This window comes from Notothenia rossii (genome assembly GCF_949606895.1).
Source record: "Notothenia rossii genome assembly, chromosome: 11".
Lineage (NCBI taxonomy): Eukaryota > Metazoa > Chordata > Actinopteri > Perciformes > Nototheniidae > Notothenia > Notothenia rossii.
In genome coordinates this window covers 36012462-36032793 of record NC_136910.1, presented here as the reverse complement: position 1 = coordinate 36032793, position 20332 = coordinate 36012462, and the positions used below count along the sequence as shown (strand labels likewise).

Genomic DNA, 20332 nt, shown 5'->3' with positions numbered 1-20332 from the left:
CGCGTCTCTGCATTGACTTTACATGTAATCGCGCCGCCCCCAAACATTGCCTCGAGTCCGGTCTGAACGCAGCATAATACTACGTTCACACCGGACCCAATGCGAATATTCGCTCTGCTCTAATCGCTTAAGTTTCACCGCGGCTTGCCGTTTCACCGCGGCTTGCAGTTTGTTTTATCGCGTCATTCAAAACAGACATACCGTTGACCTGCTGCGCCGCACCGTTGACGGACAGTTGAGGTTGTTTACACTTCTATGCAAGATCGTTTTGGTTATTTCTGTCGTTGACTATGGAGGATATAACAACTATTGCTGCTTTGTACCTTCTGTGGAAGTCCTACAAACGTAGCAACAAACGCCGCTCTGTCTGGGTTCACAATGTAATCAAGCGTCGCACACAGTTTGGTGAATATCATTGTTTAATCAAGGAACTGCGCCTGGATGACTGCCGTTTCCAGCGGTATTTTAGGATGACCTGTGTCCAGTTTGATGATCTTCTAGCTCGGGTGGGTGTCAGGATTTCCCGGATGGACACAAACTACAGGCGTTTCCTATCAGCTGCGGAGCGCCTGTCGATATGTCTCCGATAAGTAAGGATCAACAGCAGGACGTCAGAGGGACGTCAGAGGGAATCCCAACGCTGATTGGCTTCCGCGAGAACGCATCATATGAATTTGACGCCCGAGTTGAAAAAATTGAACGCTCGCGTTTGACGCGGCCCCCTTCAATCGCCTCAATCGCGTGATTCGCGCCGCGTCCACCGCTTCATTCGCGCCGTCGGAGCGAATTCGCGCCGTCGGAGCGAATTCGCGTCTGATCGAGTCTCTGCATTAATTTTAAGGCCCTGACACACCAAACTGACACCAAAGAACACGTCCCGACGAAACACGACTGTTATGTCGCCTCACGTCTCCTGCTTCTTAGCCAACAGTCGCACTGGAACACACGGCAAAGACTTTAGCCGACGGCCAAGTAGCACGTACGAATTGCGCATGCGTGAGTGGCAATAACTCTCCTTACCAGCAGGCTGCGGTAGTGTGTATTCGTCATTCAAAAGAGGCAACAACCGGAAGACAGAGAAGAAGAACAGACTCCGTGATATAAACAAACAACAAATAGCGTGTGCGTTCCATTTTCCCTCTTGTCCATCGAAAACATGTCTTGTGCGGTACTGGAGCTATCAGCCATTGAGTGTTGCTTGCGGAAGACATTCTTCGTGCCTTCTTAAAGCGTTTGTTTACGTCCCTCACTTCCGTTTCGCTTCTCATGCACTGATTCGCCAGCTGAACAGCCAATCAGAGTGATTTATTTGGCCCGACTGCCCGACCCGACGCATGGCCGATTCAACATGAAAGGCCAAATAAGGCGTGTCACGGCCGACGGTGCGGGACACACCAAATCGAGTTTTGGCGACAGGGCACGCTTCGTCGTCCGACTAACACCGACGGCCGATTTCGGCCTGGTGTATCAGGGCCTTTACATGTAATCGTGCCGCCCCCAAACATCGCATTGCGTCCGGTCTGAACACAGCATAACACAGCTAACAGAGCCCCAGAAAAGCACAACAATTGATAATGGATCATCATATCAAATTGATATGTCAGTTGATATTGTCTTGAAACTCACAATAATCTGTGTCATTGTCCTTTTTCACAGGGTGTTCATATTATATTGTCTACCCCCTAGTACTTTGTTTTGGTGTTCAATTACACCTCTCTCCAGGAGTTTTTTCTTCTTCAAGTGAATTTATTTTTGTGTTAAAGAGGTGTTGATGAAATTCTATGGTAATGTGTGTTGCTGCTGTTTGCTGTATTGACTGATTGTAGACGGAGGCTTCTCTGTTATTGTCCTGCAGCTCTCAATCTGGATTTAGAGGCTTAGAGAAAATGCTTCCTCCAAACTACAGCACACATTCTACTGTTGGCTCTCAGTAACACCTGGTCCATTTGGTGAAACACTTAAAATGCATCACATTCATTTTGTTTGTCTGAAGATGCTGGGCCTACCACAGGAATGTTGTTACACACTAGAGACTGTGACTTGATGCACTCATATGTGTGTTTACCATAGACTTCATAAAGGTATTTACAATGGTGGAATGTAACTGAGTACATTGACTCAGCTATTATGCTCAGGTAAAATATCAAGGTACTTGTACTTTGTATCAAATAACTTACTTTCAAGCCACTTTGTACCTCTGCTAAACTACATTTAAATACAATACTTACTTGTAATTTAACATACAAAAAACATGTCCTGGTCTAATATCTCAAATGTGAAGATTTCCTGTTTTTCCTTGATTTATTTTAAGTATTTATTTTCTATCTTTAAGGTTTAGACTGTTGTTTTGACAAAACAGCATTGTAAAGTTGTCATTTGGGCTCACTTTGTAAAGGTTTTCACATGTTTTACAACTCAAAAATAATAATCTTATATCTACAGTCAAAGGGACATTTTCTGAATTGAGTTGTGTACTTTTAATACTTTAAGTAAATGTTCACAATACACTCAATAAATATACTCAAAGTATTTTACAATGTGCAATATACGTTTCTTACTCGGCTAAAGGGTCTGAACACTTCTTCCACCACTGGGTGTTTATTAGTTAAGCAGTATACCGCACACACCTGCCAAAGCGCTTCAGGCTATTTCCCGTCCAAAGATGTAAATTCACATCTCATGCAAATCAGCTGGTGTAGCTGATGCTGAGAGGGTCACAGGTTGCAGTTTAACCCCGCTTGTTATAGCAGTCGGGTAGCTGCAGAAATGTTAGCCAGCTCATTCATTCCCCCCCCCCCTCCTGTGCTGCGTTTCCACACCAAAATCCTAACAAGCCTATAGCGATTCAGGAGAAGGCGTTTAATTTGCACCGGAGCCAACATCTTTTCCAGTGTGTGTTCACTGTAATGAAATTTTCCACTGCATTTCCCCGAGCTGTGAAACCATTCTCACCACATATGAATGAGGGCGAGAAACTGCAGCAATTCCCCAGAAATAAAACTTTATGGTGAATAACAATAAGTACCGCTGGTGGGTTGTCTGTTGGTTTTGCATCATTCCACTGTGCCTGGGTCCCAAGCCTTTGAAAAAAAGACGTCATCTAAAGCCTTGTTTACTCATTACCGGTAGTCTTCAGCTGAGGAAGGATGAAATGAGTCACTCCGCAGCACTGTGGGCACTGCAGCTTATTGTCATTGTGTTGTTTATTGGCCTTGTTTGGTCTAGAAAGTATTGCTAATTCCTGTTCGCAGAGGATATAAATAAATTAAGCAAATTCCTTATAAGCCATGAAAAACAAACTTAACAAGACAGCTTGTGTCAGTAGCAAAGCAGCTGTTATAAGAAAAAATTAAATGGCAGTATTATGAAACATTTGCAAATATACCTAAAGATAACACAGCATCTGCTCATTTATCAAACTGACAGCAAAAGGAAAGATGCTGCTGGAGGGTAAAGCTCAGAATGATAAGAAAAACAAATCAATATTACCCCAGAGTGAGATCCAAGTCCAGCTCACAACAAACGGTTAAAGAGATGGAATAGCAAAAATAAATATATTTCTCTAGTTTAGGAAGAACTGTGACTATTCAGAACCAAATTTAATTCAACTGGTTTGTGAATCATATCATATCTCCATCATTTAATGTCTTCAGACAGAGGTAAAACACTCATCAACACATAAATAAAAGCAGATGTTATGCCTCTAAATGTGCAGCCACTTACTAGTAGCCTTTGGAAAAAGGGTAACTTTTAAGCCCAAACAGAGCAGAAGACATAGGTATGTTATAAATCCTGATTGCATGTCAATACAACCATCTCCATGACAAGCAAAACATCATCATCATCATCAATTTAGAAAATAGCATCAGTATTCCTCACACATTACCACATCAGTCAGAATAGTATTAGCATCCCACAACCGACAACCTTTTCACAGTTCATTCAGATTCAGAATTGAGATGGTTAAACACCTGCAATAAAGAGTCAGTTTGTACGATTTGGTGGAAGAGGAAAGCAACACAAAACGTAGTGAATTGACACACATGAAAGCGTATTTTTGTATATTATATTCAATTTCTGCTTCTAGATGTGACTCTTTAAAGCAGTCATCTGGCTGTTACAAACGTCAATGCAAAGCTTTAATGTGGTCGATTAGAACAGCTATAACACCTCGATGATCTGACTTAGTCACATTTCATTCCAGAGAACAAAATTGCAATTTCATCATTTCATTACCAAATTGTTTCTGAGTCAGTTTTACATTCATGCATCTTTTCAATATCTTTTAGTTTGAAATGTAATCCCCTGTACAAGGTCATTTGAATTCTGTATGAATACAAAGTTTGCCTTTCGGTTTTAACAGAAAGAAGAAATCACTGTTAACAGTTATTGTGAATACTTGAAAGACTCTGGATTAAACTGATCATTAAAAGTGAATTAGAAAGAAAATGTGCAATTCATTTAGTAATGAGCATGGCTCTGTACTCATATTCGCTCCAGAAGATGAAAAAGAGGGTGAATAATGATCAGACAATAACAACATGGTTGACTTATGGTCCAAAAAACAGTATTTAAGTCAGATTAGAGTTGCACGCAGTAATGTCATTAGAAAAACATTACTCCCAGTCTTCTGCATGCAAGACCATGAAGCTCTGAGTCAGAAAGGGATTGCATAAGAAAAAAAAGACAGTAAGGGCTGATGTTTTTGTCAGAAAAACAAACTCTCAAAGCCAAATTAGTCACTCTCACAATACATCAGTGTAGAAGCAACGCCTCCAAAAGCTGACATGACATCACCCTCCTCCAGCCCCTGTCCAGGGCCCCATCTGTCATAATCACTCACATATGTTTTGGGAGAGGGCCGGGGGCCGTCCTCTGAAGACACCCAGACATACCCTACCTCCCCTGATTCATCTCCCACAGCATTGCGTGATGCCTAACACACTCTCTGCCATGGCACTTCTGATTGAGGAAACAGACCCCTCATACCCCAACCATATGGCTCATTCATACAAATTACACATTAAAAATGTGCAGACTTAGACGTGTTGATTTCTCAGAGGGGATGTGTGGCATGGTGTTGCAACATAAGAATGAGCACTAACAACCCGCTGACTCCATGTTGTGATGAGGCTTTATCAATGCGAGCTTCCGGCACATGCTGCCTCTTAATTGGAAGGGGTGAGGGTTGTTGTCTCACCTTTCCTCTCACTGAAACTCCCCTCCACCTAACCTCTTTAGCCCTTTCGCTTTTGTTGCTGCAGATGTCAACCACTACAACAAACTGTCATCTTGTTAGTTCTCTGCTGCAGGCACCCCAAAGAAACACAGAGGGATGTTACGTTAGAATGGCATTTGCCATTTAGAAAGCCCTTGGACGAAGAAGATGAGTATAATGAAGCTGTGAACTGTACCGTCTGTATTAATACATCCTGTAACTTATCCCTCCTTTTGTTTGTGTAGTGAGGCGGAATGTGGTGCAGGTCCATTGTTCTTCATTATCTCTGTTAATCATCTTCATGCATATGAACAAGGAGCCTTGTGTGAAATCCTGCCGGGTTGATTTAATACAAAGAAACCCTGTTACGTGTAGGAAGTTTTCCGTGAACCTGTTGTTGTGGGAGGTTTTCCAATCCTTATCCTTATAAATCTATTATTTATAGATGTACTGCTGAGTAACACTAACCCCTGGATCCTGCAGCAGGGCTCAGAGTCTTTGGACCGCAGGACGTGATGTAGCACGTTTGAGAAACTGCTATATGCTTTGCTACGCTTAAAATACATGCCAATTTTAGAATTGTGTAGCTTTGTTGGTAGGTTTACTGGCCCATCTGTGTGTCAGAAGGATTACCTAAAGACTCCAAGCTTGATAGGCAAAATAACCAAATACATTTTGGAGCAAATCTGAGAGGTACACAGACCATTCTTTCACTATTCCAAATGCCATTCAAGTTTTGTAATGACTGTTTGTAGGGGAGAAAAGTATTTTGGGGACAGACAGAGGGAGTCATGTGACCTGTGACACCAACTATGGCCACTAAAGCAAAACAGCCCCACAGACTTAGATTTTTTAGTTTGTCAAGAAACACATAACAGAATTACCACTGAAACAACTTTTGGCAAGTAGAATCAGTTTTCCTGACTTCTGCTCATTTTCTAACCATTAAACCGTACTGAGGATTGTGAAGTGGAAGTGAGCTCAGCGTGAGACTGCAGCTCTGATTACCTAACCCGAGCAGCTGTGAGTCAGTGGTTTTGGAGGTATAGTTGCTGAAGAGTTTCAATTATTCACTGCATTGTATGTGTCAGAGTTGTGCTGTACGCCAGGATGAGTTGTGGGTGTTAATATTTGATGTCCTGCTTTCTATCTGTGAGCTGGTACGAGGCTGATGGATGACCCCTGATGTTTGTGTGTGTCAGTGTTATCGATCAAACTAATGTGGGAGAGGAAAAGAAACAGACAGAGACTCATCCAGACCGTCTCGGGTCAGACAAGTTTTCCTCACGTTTTTTCTTTGACTTGCCAAAGTGATAAATTGTTAACGGACTGATCCCACAGAGAAATCATGAATAAAGGATTGTAAACCTTGCCTTTCATCTGTAAGGGTTTATCCTTTACTCAGGCCAAGCTATCAGCTTTTCAATGGAAACTATGAGAACAAAATAATACAGAGATAACACTTTAATGTTACTATGGGGAAACTGATCTCGTGAACATGCCTCCAGCAAATAGAGAAGCTGATTGTTTATGGTCAAGGTTAATGTTGAATTGGTTTGTGCTTACACTGCGTCTACTTACAATTAGAGAGACTCTGCCCTAATGAATTTAACTTTGGCCACAATTGTTCAATTTATCCACTTGTCACTTGGCTAGCGTTTTGCGATGGGTCCCAAGAAAGTTCTATTTAGATGAGACAGTACTTTCAAGTAGAGATTTTTAAAAACTGTGAATGGAGATCTCTGCGACGGCGAAGTCCCGCCCATCTACTTCCGCACCATGGGAACTTATTTCAGAAAAATTATGTATTGAAGTCAATGGAGAGGGAAAGGTTATCTTTCGATCCCATTTGAATTGTGCCATGAATTACACATATGATGTTTGTCAATCTTAAAAAATCTTTTCCATGTCAAAAAAGTCACAGTTTGTCATAAAACTGTTATAAGTCTAAGTCTAATATAAGACTATGAAAAATACGCAACTAGAAAGACTACAAATCCCAGAATCCCGGTCCCGCATGCTGGCTCTTACGGAACCGACTAACTCCCTTTTTGTGTATGTACAGCTCTCAACATGCCCAGACTTGTAATGATTTTCACCCCTTTTAATACTTTAGTTTTAAGACACATTTTTTTTTTTTTGACTTGCAAAATTATCTTTTAAATTGACAAACATAATTTGTGTAATTCGTGGTACAATTCTAACGGGATCGAAAGATAATCTTTCTCTCCCCATTGACTTAAAATCAGTGTTGTGCTAGTTACTGAAAACCAGTAACTAGTTACCATTACTAGTTACTTCATTTCAAAAGTAACTCAGTTACTTTACTGATTACACCAACAAGTAATGCTTTACTGTGAATAGTAACGCATTAGTTACTTAAAAAAAGGGCTCCCATTAATGCCCTTATAGCCTTCATTTCAGTACTGTTATTGCATTGGAGAATAATACAATCTGTTGATCAAGAAATAGCAATAGAAATAGTAGAAATAGCCTGCATGTGTTCTACAACATACCCTGCAATGGCTTTATCAACTTTTCCCTGGCTAGCAGTCCCTCAGTTAAAATCCAGCCGTTGTTGCTTAGGTGGAGTTGGAGTGGCGTCGGATGAGTCTGGGTCTGTGGTCTTAGCTACTAGCTTCGAGGTGGGCACCCAGGGGCGGACTGGGACTACAAATCAGCCCGGGACTCTCGACCGGCCCACTTCGGTACCGCCGGCCCACCGCGGTGCTAGTGACTTACCGCAGAGGTAGACACAGTGCTTGAATTGGGCCGGTACTCACCGGTACGCAGTGCCGGCACTTCTGATTTTTACCCATGTGGTACCGGCACTTCTTACTGAGTACTCAGCCGCCGGCAATATACGTATATATTGTAAACGCAACGCGGCGCAAATGTGGGTCTGACTCTGCCTCACAGAGGGTGACTGGCTGTCTACATGACGTGGCCTGCCGACATTGCCACTTTCATACAGATCATACTAATGCCCTCCATTGGTCTCTGTGTGTCATTCAAGCTCGGGAGGGTGTGTGTTGGTGTATGTGTGGCGCGAGCGAGCGAGAAAGCGCGCGCACCGGTTACGTGTATTGTTTTTAGCATCTGGTGCTAGCTAGCTGCGCTAACGGATATAAGGAGCTGTTTCAACAACAAGGTGGAGGGAAAGTCCTTTGCTGTCAGACTGAGAGGCTGATAACTACAGCTCTGGTGAGGTAAATTACTCTCTGAGTCTTTAGATAGTTAACTTAGTTTAAGTTATCTCAGTGGGTCTCAAACGGTTCGGTCACCATTTATGTAAACACATATTTCCATTTGAGGGGGTAGTGATTCGTAAAATATGCATGAATAATACAAACAAAATGTTAACTAGGTGAAAAAAGGTAAGATAAACTTGTTGAGAGCTAAAACTAGTCTTTGCTGTTGCCTCAAAGAGGAGCAGGGGGGAGAGGAGGGAGACAGGAGAGGCCGATTCAGGAGCCCAGACACACTCACAACTATAAATGAACCAAAAACAAATAAATAAACAAGTTTCAATGTTTTTTCATATTGGATATTGTATGTTATTGGTTATGGCCATGTACTTATGATTTTATGATTATTTAAATGTATACATTTTTGTTTCATATGGGTTTAGTCTCTTTATTTCCCCCTCAAAATGCACCAGATTGATGCATTTAAGTCCAACATTTAAAAAAAAATCTCACCGGGGGAGCATGCCCCCCGGACCCCCCTATAGGATTTGAGGCCCGGCCCCATTGTTCCCAAATAGATTTGCAATTTTTTTTTAAATAGTAACCCATCTCCATATGTTTCTTTTTGGGTAGTGGATTTAAACTAGAGGGCTATCACTTTGTGCAGCAACGCTATTGACAAATAAGTCCAGCAAAATGGCACAAAAAACTGGTAGTGGCCTCAGGGACGAGGAGTCATTTAACCAGCCAGTAGGAGTCAAGCTTTACTTTCGTTTATATCCATAAAGAAAAAGTAAATCTGTTTACAGTTGTTTCATTATGGATGTTGAGAGGTATCCATATATCTCTTCATTTTGCTCTCAAAGTGCACCAGATTGATGCATCTAACTTCAATATTTAAAAAAAAAATGTTCCCGGGGGAGCATGCCCCCGGACCCCCTAGACTAGAGGGTGTCAGGTCCACTCCCCAATTATAAAAATAGCACTTTACCACTGCACCCCCTCTAATCTCAGATGCACCCTGAGTCATTTTGTTTAAGTACAGTGAGCCTTTCTAAAATATACAGTAAAGAGACAAACCCACCAGCATTATAGGATATACTATGACTTTGTGCCAAATACTTGTTGCTGATTTAGAGTACTGGCACCTTTTTTATTCCAATTCAAGCACTGGGTAGACATTAAGGCTAAAATGCCACTGGCATTATATTATCACTGGCCCCACCATTGTAACCACTGGCCCGGAGCATTCGTCCAAAAAAAAAAATCGACAAATAAAATTAACACATTTGTTGCAATAGTAATGTATGCACAAACTACATTACTACTTGTACTACAACATTTGAATCATCAGTTCTTCCTCATATTCCTCAATTGTTCATATTTGGTTTATTAAAATAATGATATTGTGGTCATTGTTAAAAAATGTCTGCTATTATTATGAGTATTATTATTTGTATAATGCACTTTCTGCCTTCCTGTCATTAGGAGTTAGACATGTAATGGCTATGTAATTGATTTGATTAGAACCTTCATTATCCTAAACTGCTGGGACATTTCGCCAATACCTTTATATTGTCTACTCTTCACTTACTTGTCAGCATAGGTCGGCATTGATGTACAGAGCCGACAGAAGACCTTGTTTATATTGGCATCATATTGAGAGGTGCAGCCAGTGACGCGTCCTAAACCAAGAAGTAAGCTGCTGGTTCCCTCGACAAAAAGCAATGGGATTTCTCAAAAGGGTTTTGGAAAATAACTGGAAATAAGGTCTGTGGAAAACAAACCTGTTTAATAAATGCACGTTTTGTTCAGCCGGATAATCTCCACATGTCTACCCTACTTTTATACTGTTCAAATCATAAATCTAATCGATAGATTATAAAAGGGTTTTAGGACGCGTCACTGCACCACTAGAAGCCAACTCCATCGATCAAGCTGGCTGAAACTTTCTCTCCCTCTTCTTCTCATGCCCCCTGTCACTCTCCTTTAACTCCTCCGGTAACTCTCTTTTATTTGAAGATTGTTTTTTGCCCGGCGCTTGGCCGGTTACCGTTGGTATTAAAAACATTTTGGCGAATGGTTAGGTGGCGCGATAGTCTGTAGTGAAGGAGCGCGCTCCCGCTCACGGGAGCCTGCTCGCGCTGCGCTCCCGCTCACGGGAGCCTGCTCGCGCTGCGCTCCCGCTCACGGGAGCCTGCTCGCGCTGCGCTCCCGCTCACGGGAGCCTGCTCGCGCTGCGCTCCCGCTCACGGGAGCCTGCTCGAGCTGCGCTCCGCAGCAAACAGCTGTTTGCTTTTCATCCAACAACGACAACCGACTCACGGAACTCTATGTTGTAGCGTTGATAAACGAAACAATTTAACTACATTGCTAGTCAAAATACCAATATCACAGGACAATTCTTTTAAAGCAATATTTTTAGTGGCCCGAGCGGGCAAGTGGAAAGTACGTTATGCTGGCCCGAGGTGTCTAAATAGTGCTTCCGGGCCAGCGGGCCATTTATAATGTCGAGCCCTGCCGGTTACTGGCCGGCCCACATCGTCCGACCGGCCCACTTCAGTACCGGCCCATCGGGATTCGTCCCGAACGTCCCGATGGCCAGTCCGCCCCTGTGGGCACCATTAGATTCTGTGTCTCCTTGCGATCATAAACGATATGTTGGATGTGCACCTGTAATAAGGGAGCTAAGAGTGATTTTCGGTGCAGTAATAGGTTAGCATTTTTCGCTCGGGGCTAATTCAGTTAGCATTGTGTGTTTTAAAAAAAATGAAAAATGAAAAAGATCAGTTAAATTAGTTTTTTTCTGTTATATGGATACAAAAATATTAATAGTCTATTAAATATTAAGGTTCCTTAGACGTTGTTTCCTGCAAATTACGCGATTTCGGGCCCAGATACGGATCCGTGGAGCTTAATGTACAGTTCTCATCTCTGTTCGCCTCGCTGTTGGGGCCGCTCACCAACGTCTGGGAGCCGAGACTATATACAAAAAATAACAACGGAGTAACGCACCATGTGGTAACGGTAACTGAGTTACTGAATTTAAAAAATAATGTGTTAGATTACTAGTTACTGCCAAAAATAACGGCGTTACAGTTACGTGTTACTTTGTAACGCGTTAGTCCCAACACTGCTTACAATAGAGAGCAGCAGTGACGCGTCCTTAAACCCGGAAGTAAACTTCTTCCGGTTCCTTCGTCTAAAACGCAATGCAATTTCTCCATAGGATTTTGGAAAATAGCTCGAAATAAGGTCTGTGGTTGACACATATTTAAGAGAGGGATCACGTTTTGTTCAGCCGGATAATCTAGTCAACCCTACTTTTATAATTTTTGAATCATAAATCTAGTCGCCAAAAGCGAAATGCTAACGTTATGCTATAAACGAACTACAAGCCAGTACAGCAGCAGGGTCGCACGACTTCAACGTCACGCCAACTTAAGATCGTTTCAACTGACTTGCACTGAAACTGCACTTTGAACACTTTAAATATATTAACATTTTAAACTGTATACCCCGGTTATCTAGGCCCGTTTTGTGTAATGTATACCACGTTTATCTAGGCCCTTTTTGTTTTATGTATACATGTCACACTGTGGGAAACGATATTTCGATATTTCTGGATGTATAACACATGTAGAATTTTTGACAATAAAGCTGAATTTGACTTTCGCGTGCTTGCATATTTTAACAAAGCTTTTCATTTTAGCCACACTGAATTTAACTAGAAGTCATGGCTGTGTCAATTACCAGTCTGATATCGTTTTACAAAGATGACAAGAACAGTGTAGATAGAGGAGAGAACCACTACAAGTCAGGACACGTTACAGTGCAGCCTAGATGAAGGTGTGCTTACCGGTGCTGTCAGGGCTAGCATGAGGGACAAGGTTTATAGTGTCGGTGAGTAGTGATAGCAAGAGTACCGTTAACCTAGAGTTAATTTATTCACATTAATTCCCATCAACAAATCAATTTTATGTGTCACATGAAATCTTTATTAGGCAAGGCAAGTTTATTTATATAGCACTTTTCAACACAAGGCAATTCAAAGTGCTTTACAAAAAAATGAAAGACATTAAGAAAATGGCATTTAAAATCAGTCATTAAAAAGAAAAGCTAATAAAAGAAACATTAAAAGAAAAAATACATGGATAAAAGTTACAGTGCAGTCTAAGATATGAATAGTTCAATTAAAAGCAGCGACAAAAAGAAAAGTCTTCAGCCTGGATTTAAAAGTAGTAAGAGTTGCAGCGGACCTGCAGGTTTCTGGGAGTTTGTTCCAGATATTTGGAGCATAATAACTGTACGCTGCTTTACCATGTTTAGTTCTGACTCTGGGGACAGAAAGCTGACCAGTCCCTGAAGACCTGAGAGATCTGGATGGTTCATCATTTAGCAGGAGGTCAGAAATGCATTGTGGTCCTAAACCATTCAGTGCTTCATAAACAGCAGCAGTATTTTGAAATCTATTCTTTGACACACAGGAAGCCAGTGTAAAGACTTCAGAACAGGAGTGATGTGATCCAATTTCTTAGTGTTAGTGAGGACTCGAGCAGCGGTGTTCTGAATCAGCTGCAGCTTTCTAATAGATTTTTTAGTGAGACCTGTGAAGACACCATTGCAGTAGTCCAGTCTACTGAAGATAAAAACATGGACACGTTTTTCCAAATCCTGCTGTGACATTAGTCTTTTAATCCTAGATATGTTCTTTAGGTGATAGTAAGCTGATTTAGTAACTGTTTTAATGTGACTGTTGAAACCAATAACTAATTTAACCTGCTGACAAGAGAGCCCACCTCCGAAGATCGTGACTGGCTGAGGGACAGACTCGGGGGCAGGTTCTCAGGAATTTCTTGGCTTCTCTCCCCCGAGCCAGAAGAGGAACACTACAGCTTGGAAACACTTACTGTTCCTGAAATGATCAAATCTGTTGGGCATCAGGGACCTGAGGCAATTGTGGCAAGCATGGCATTGTCTGAAGAGCAACAGAGGGCAATTCAGGTGGCTACCACTGGTCAGCGAACCAACCCAAACTGGCATTTGTTCAGGAAAGGAAGGTTGACTGCCAGCCACTTTGGAGCTGTCCTGAGGTCAAAGCGTGTGACTGCTTCCTTTATTGCCAGGGTGCTAAGGCAACAACAGGCCCTTGATGGTGTTTTGTCTGTACAGTGGGGGACTATGAATGAATGTGAGGGCGTCAGGGCATTCACCACTGCAACTCAGATGAAGGTCCAAGAGTCAGGTTTGTGGCTCTCCCTATCAGGATTGTTGGGGGCATCTCCGGATGGTCTGGTAGGGTCTTCCGCTGTGCTGGAGGTAAAGTGTCCCTACAGAGCCAGGGAAATGACAATTAGTGAAGCATTGCAAATCAAGGGCTTCTTTGTCAGTAAGGAAGGAGAAACATTCAGCCTGCGTGAGGAACATCCTTACTGGCACCAAGTGCAAGGTCAGCTTCACCTCACTGCAAGGAAGAAGAAATACAAAAATTGTGAATTGTTTTTAATTTACATTTACTCGCCTTTGCAATGTTGTGGTTGTTAGAGTGTTAGTGTCAGCTCGTCTGTTGGCAAGATATAAAATATAGTTTCATGGAAGTCACACCGTCACATATACTGTAAGAGCATTAAGACATACAGTACATAGGCTAAAACAAAACATCTAAAGATATAACCTTGCACTTTGATAAGTCTCGTGAACATTTTCACTATTTTGACATTTTTATAGATGAAAATTGAACTAAAGAAATAAATGGTAGATTAATCCATATTGAAAATAGGTGTCAGCTGCTACACTAATTATAATAGTTATATTTCTTAATTAATTAAGATAAGATATTACTGTATTGATCCCAATTTGGGAAATGTTTGTGTTGCAGCAGCATAACAAGAAAAACAAAATATAAGTTATTATATATACAAAAGTATGTGAGGGATGGAATATTAAATTGAATATAAATGTAAAATGTACATGTGATTTTACGTCCAAGAGAAGCTATGGAGCAGAGAGTTCTCTGCCAGCCAGAGGTGATTTGTTATTAGTTCAATATGTCAAACTGATTTCCCTGACTACAATCTTTAGTTACATGGTGAAACGTTATGCTGCTTGTACTAATAAGACTTATCATATAAGCCACACAGGTTTTAATAGGATGTATTCATTATCTTCATTATTATGTTGCGGTCTTTTCAGCAGCGCCATCTCTATAACGGCGATACAGTCACTACCCATTATTTACATTTCACCGTGACATGGACAAAAATGTAACGTCAGCTTACCTCATGGCACGAATCCAGACTCTCCTTTGGAAAACATTGGCCGGGAAACGATAGAACAAGCACGTTTCATGCGAAGACCTGTGGCTGCAACCCGGAGCAAAGCAACAAACCATTGCGTAGCTAACTAGTAGCGCTAGCTTTAGCTAACGTTAGCCAACGAAACGAACTGCCAAGTAAAATTGGAAAACACTGGTAATTAATTATTCTATAATTTGTAAAACTACGGTGTTAAAAACGACAATTTCAAAAATACAGATTCTAATGGTCAGATATAGATATACAGATACTAAAGATAGGCAGGTACTTGCTTTCAAGCAGAAAACAGGGGAAAACAAACTTAGCGGGAGTCTTTACGTGTTCGGCGTAATGACGTACAACAGCCTCGACAATTTCTGTAGTCCTATTCAGCCATTCGGTAACAACCATCGTTTTTCAGACACGTAAACTCTTCAAAGATCCCCAGTGGGGTCACTGCTGATGTATTTAATGTCGTAGAACAAAACGTCAATTACCTCTTAAATTTGTGTCAACCACAGACCTTATTTCGAGTTATTTTCCAAAACCCTATGGAAAAAATGCATTGCTTTTTGAGGAAGGAACCGGAAGTGCTAAAAATGCTAACTTACTTCCGGGTTTTACGACGCGTCACTTCGGTTCTCTATACATAATTCTTCCGAAATAAGGTCCCATGGAGGTCCCCCGGAAAGGGAAGGACTTCGCCTCTCTATACAGGACTACATGCAATCGGCCATTTTACATTACATTAACATATCTACATTTTATTTAGCTGATGCTTTTATCCAAGCGAAGGTGCATTCAATTCAAATACACCTTCAATCCAATCCATTAACGTGCTTGTGCATTATTTTCAAATGGGCTAAACAATTAAGTTGTTTTATTTATTTAAGGCAAGGAACAGGCAAACAGGTAACAGGTTTTCAGTTTGTGATGAGAGATATGTTAACTATCATTGTCCTGATGTCAATGGGAAGCTTGTTTAACGATTTTGGAGCCAGTATTAATCTTCAGTGAAGAGGGCTACTCTTAACGCATACTCTGTATAATCTGTTATCCCTGTGATCAACAAATACTGCAGGATCAAATGGGGGTCATATCTCACTTCAACTGGCATGAAATCCGGATATATTCTAGTGTGACCGAGGGCAACTCTTATAACCCAGTTTCAAGTTTCCTCACATAAATATATCAAAAAGTACTGAAATATTTTCCGTGAACTACTAAAGAGTACATTCTGTCTGAGAAAAGCCAGATGTCATTCTTTTGTACACACTTTGAGCTGCAGTTTGTTATAAAAGGTGCTATATAAATAAAACAGTCATAATAACAGAGTTGTACAAGATCTTCATCCGAAGAAAGAATACATATTGAGATAAAAGCATGCTTGGCTCTCCTGAAATCAGCATTCTCATGACCCCATTAAAATTCCCAATATATAACGGTTTAAAAACTGCTTTTTGACATATAACCCCACACCAAATTGTTCAAACATTAGCTTGTGATCCACTGGTGTTGTGACGCCGAGTGTCAATCCATACCAGAGCTAAAGCTTCGCAGGATAAAGTAAACAACATAGAGATACACAGTGGAGTTGCTAACAGACTGCACACCTTTTAATCATCCTCAGGGCAGAGGGAGGGTGACAAGTTTAGGTAACTGTTTCTACAAATATAACATCATTCATGAATTTTTTTTCTCCGAATGGCTTTGTTTCCCACGTTCGGCTTAAAACTGCTTGTGTTTTCCAAAAAGAGTAAAGCAAAGCAAACGGAAATTGATGAGTAGCTGCATCAAACTCAGTTAGGGCAGCTCTGAAAGAAGCTCACATATTTCTCCGAAAGAGAAGAGGACGCAAGATTCATGTGTGTGAGACAGAGATGGGTCCTGATGAACAGTCTGCTCTCAAAACCTTGAAGTACGTTTGCAGCCATGGCCTGATAATATTTTGAGTCAAAGACAAAGTGTTCTGGCTTCCTGCTCTGCGCTGGCTCTGATGTTTCCTGCAGAAGAGAAAATCTTCCCAGCTGGAGCCCGAAATCCTCCTCACTGCCCGTCCACTCCCTAACCGCCTGCCTGCCAAAGAAATACGTGAGTGGAAAAACCTTATCATGCAGATCCCTTTGTTTTCAGCCATTTACTATAAAGCTGTGTGGATGTGGAAGTATATTTGTTCCTGGGCTACTATCTCACAGAAACTCACGAGTCAGGAATGATTAATGCGAACAATTCTGTCTGATGACATCCATTAAATTATCCAGACTTTTTCTGCAGGAGGATTAGCATACTTGGATACAGTTCTTCTTGTGCAATTGGATTTAAACCAACATTTTAAATAAGTCGTTTAGATAATAAACCAACCTATCTGATTGCATCGCAACAGATCCCAACATTATGGTAATTCTTCCAAACACAACATTAAACATTATCCGTCCAAACACAAAGTTAAAGCGCTGCAATCATGACACCTCTGTTGTTTCCCCGACTCAGACTGCAAGGAATCTGGGTGTGGTCCTAGATAACAAATTGTCCTTCACTGCAAACATCGCTGCTACAACCCGCTGCTGCAGATACACGCTTTACAACATCAGGAGGATACGTCCCCAGCTGACCCAGACATCAGCGCAGATTCTGGTCCAGGCTCTCGTCATCTCACGCCTAGACTACTGCAACTCCCTCCTGGCTGGTCTACCTGCATGTGCCATCCGACCTCTGCAGCTCATCCAGAATGCAGCGGCTCGTCTGGTCTTCAACCTTCCCAAATTCTCCCACACCACACCGCTCCTCCGCTCCCTTCACTGGCTTCCAGTAACTGCTAGAATCCACTTCAAGACACTGGTACTTGCGTACCATGCTGTGAATGGATCTGGCCCTTCCTACATCCAGGACATGGTTAAACCGTAGACCCCAGCACGTGCACTCCGCTCTGCATCAGCCAAACAGCTCGCTGCACCCGCACTGCGAGGGGGACCCAAGTTCCCGTCAGCAAAAACACGTGGGTTTGCTATCCTGGCTCCAAAATGGTGGAATGAGCTCCCCATTGAAATCAGGACAGCAGATAGCTTACACATCTTCCGACGCAAACTGAAAACTCATCTCTTTAGACTCCACTTCGAGCGATAGAATTACAAACAAAGCACTTATATACTAATAAAGGGCTGGCTTTCTAAATGCCAGTTGAGTAGCACTTGAAATGTTTGGCTCTATGAAACCTGATGGACTTATATGATTCTGTTTTCTTAAAGGTTGTATCTTCCTGGTCGAATGCACTTATTGTAAGTCGCTTTGGATAAAAGCGTCAGCTAAATGCAATGTAATGTAATGTAACATCAGTTATCCCAGGATTGAAGGAGAAAGGTTTATTAAATGATATCACCTTCAACTGGGACTCCTCGCCACCACTTAATAATGCATGATGATAAAGAAGTGAAATTATTTTAAAAACTATTAAGTTCAAGTGAAACGTGTTAAACATTTCCTTTGAGCCTTTGTCTCTCAGTGTATCAGACAGGAGGAGCCTTCTTCTCGGCGAGTCTTGACTTTTCAAATTAAAATGAGTTTTATAATGTTTTTCAAAGCCCTGCAGACAATTTGAGCTTCTTACACTTTAGTTTTTTTGTTGTTTTTTCTTTCTACTTAGATCTAATAATCAAACGCCTTGGGGAAAATACTCTTTGGCAAAGCTTAAAAAACTTAAAAAACATAAATGAAACTTAAATAATCAGGTAATTAAAGCAGCATAACATTTAAAGTTTCAAATGTGTTCCTATTGTTGCTAACAACAACCTAACAAGCCTATACAAATGGGAAAACATGCCAAGGAGATTTATAAAGAGAGAAATACAGAGTGAGCAATAATGTTGTGAAATGACAACAAAAACTCTGACCCTTCACATTCTATGTGTGCGTGTTTTTAAGCGAGTCTGTTTTGATGAAGAGAGAAATAAAGAGAGCGCTCTTGCGTCTTGGCACTCCATTAAGTTTGAACTTGTGTTTATTCTGATTTCATGAAGCCCCACTGAGATAGCACATTCTAATTAAGCCCTGCTAATTCATCAAACCTCCCCACAGCGGGATTCATAGGTGGAAGTTACGCTGCTTGAAACAATTTGTTTTAAGTGGTCTTTCAGATTGGAGCCTTGGAAGATGATCACATTGTGTTTGGCCTTCGTCCCCTAAAAGAGGAGAAGATGAAGAAAGGGAATAAATCATTATTCTACACTTTTACACATACAAGAAAATGTATTCTAGCTGCGCAACAACATTCAGCCGCTAGAGGCTAACCAAGACCCCAGAACACACCAACTATCATCCCTGACCATCTCCCTATGACTTGATGTGGCGTGATAAACACAAATGTGGCACTCCCTTCCCTAGAAAACACAGATTGAAATAATATTGCTTTAAAAAATACTTGGCTAAAGAAACAAGAAGTATGTTTATATTATTGTTGTGAGATAGAGTTGAGATACAAATATGCATGAATAAATGCAGTGAATATGAACGAATAACCTATGTTTCATATGCTTTCTGTGACTCTGATCTTCTCATGAAAGCTCAGGGGCCTCATGTATAACGCCGTGCGTAGGATTCACGTGGGAAGGTTGCTTACGTAGTAGAAATCCGAAAAATAGGTAAATAAATGTTCCGAGATTTTCCGATTCACCGAACATTGGGTAACGACGAGGAAAGTGCGTACGGCACTTCCTACGCCTGTTTCCCTTTATAAATCACAATCGACTCGAAATGCGGTGCAGCTTCACGTAACGCCCATATTTGCCTATAAATAGTCAAAGAAACGTCCATTCATTTGGACTGACTGCATGGAGAAGATCGCAGAAAATGACGACAGAACAGCTAAAAAAAACATCTCACACCGTGTCAGATTTTGGTTATTTTGGGAAGGTCGAGATAAATCATATTGTTTGGTGGATGCAGTTTGAACCAGAGTAGCAACATGGAGGTCGGATCGTCACTAAAATAAATAAATAAGTGGTTAATGACAAAAAAAATACACATAGCCTTCCTCAGGCAGTGTGTTTGTACCGGGGACAGGAGATCCCCACTTGATGATAAACTGTAAGAAATGATCGGGGAATCCCTCCGGAGTGGAGTCATGACGACTGGATCTGAATTATTTGTTTGTATTTGGTGTTTTGTGTTCCAGCTTTCGATCAGCAACTACATACCCATAATCCACCAGTTAAAGGAAATACAACTTATGTGTTGTGTTATATTAGCTGTACAATTGACCACATATGGTGTTCTTAGTTTCCATAATTTTACTACCGACGAACGGCATAAAACATGATTAAACATGATAGTAGGCTAGGCCTATATAATAAAACCATGCTCGTATCTACAACCTATAGAAATGCAAAACGGTGTCAGTTTAGACGTAATGCTGTCCTCCTGCTTACCGCATCATTTATGAGAAAACATTTCATAACATTAACACAACATATTCAAGGTGGTTTTAAATAACATGTACATATTTATTTATTTCTCCCAGTTATGTTTTTGTGTGCACTGAGGAGTCTCAAACAGGTGTTTGTTAAATCATTTTAAGATTGGCTTTAATCAATTTGTGAAAATGAATTCTTCATATATGATAAATGAGAGGTAACATTTTA

At 41.2% G+C, this 20332-nt stretch overlaps 1 long non-coding RNA gene across 1 annotated transcript; it reads right to left on the bottom strand.

The window, feature by feature from the left end:
- Window positions 1-12400: 12400 nt before the first annotated feature.
- On the bottom strand, window positions 12401-15484 carry LOC307023492. Its single transcript, XR_013803718.1, has 2 exons — window positions 14685-15484; window positions 12401-13736 (listed from the first exon to the last, which is right to left on the bottom strand). It is a non-coding gene; the product is annotated as an uncharacterized lncRNA (long non-coding RNA).
- Between the last annotated feature and the right edge of the window lie 4848 nt (window positions 15485-20332).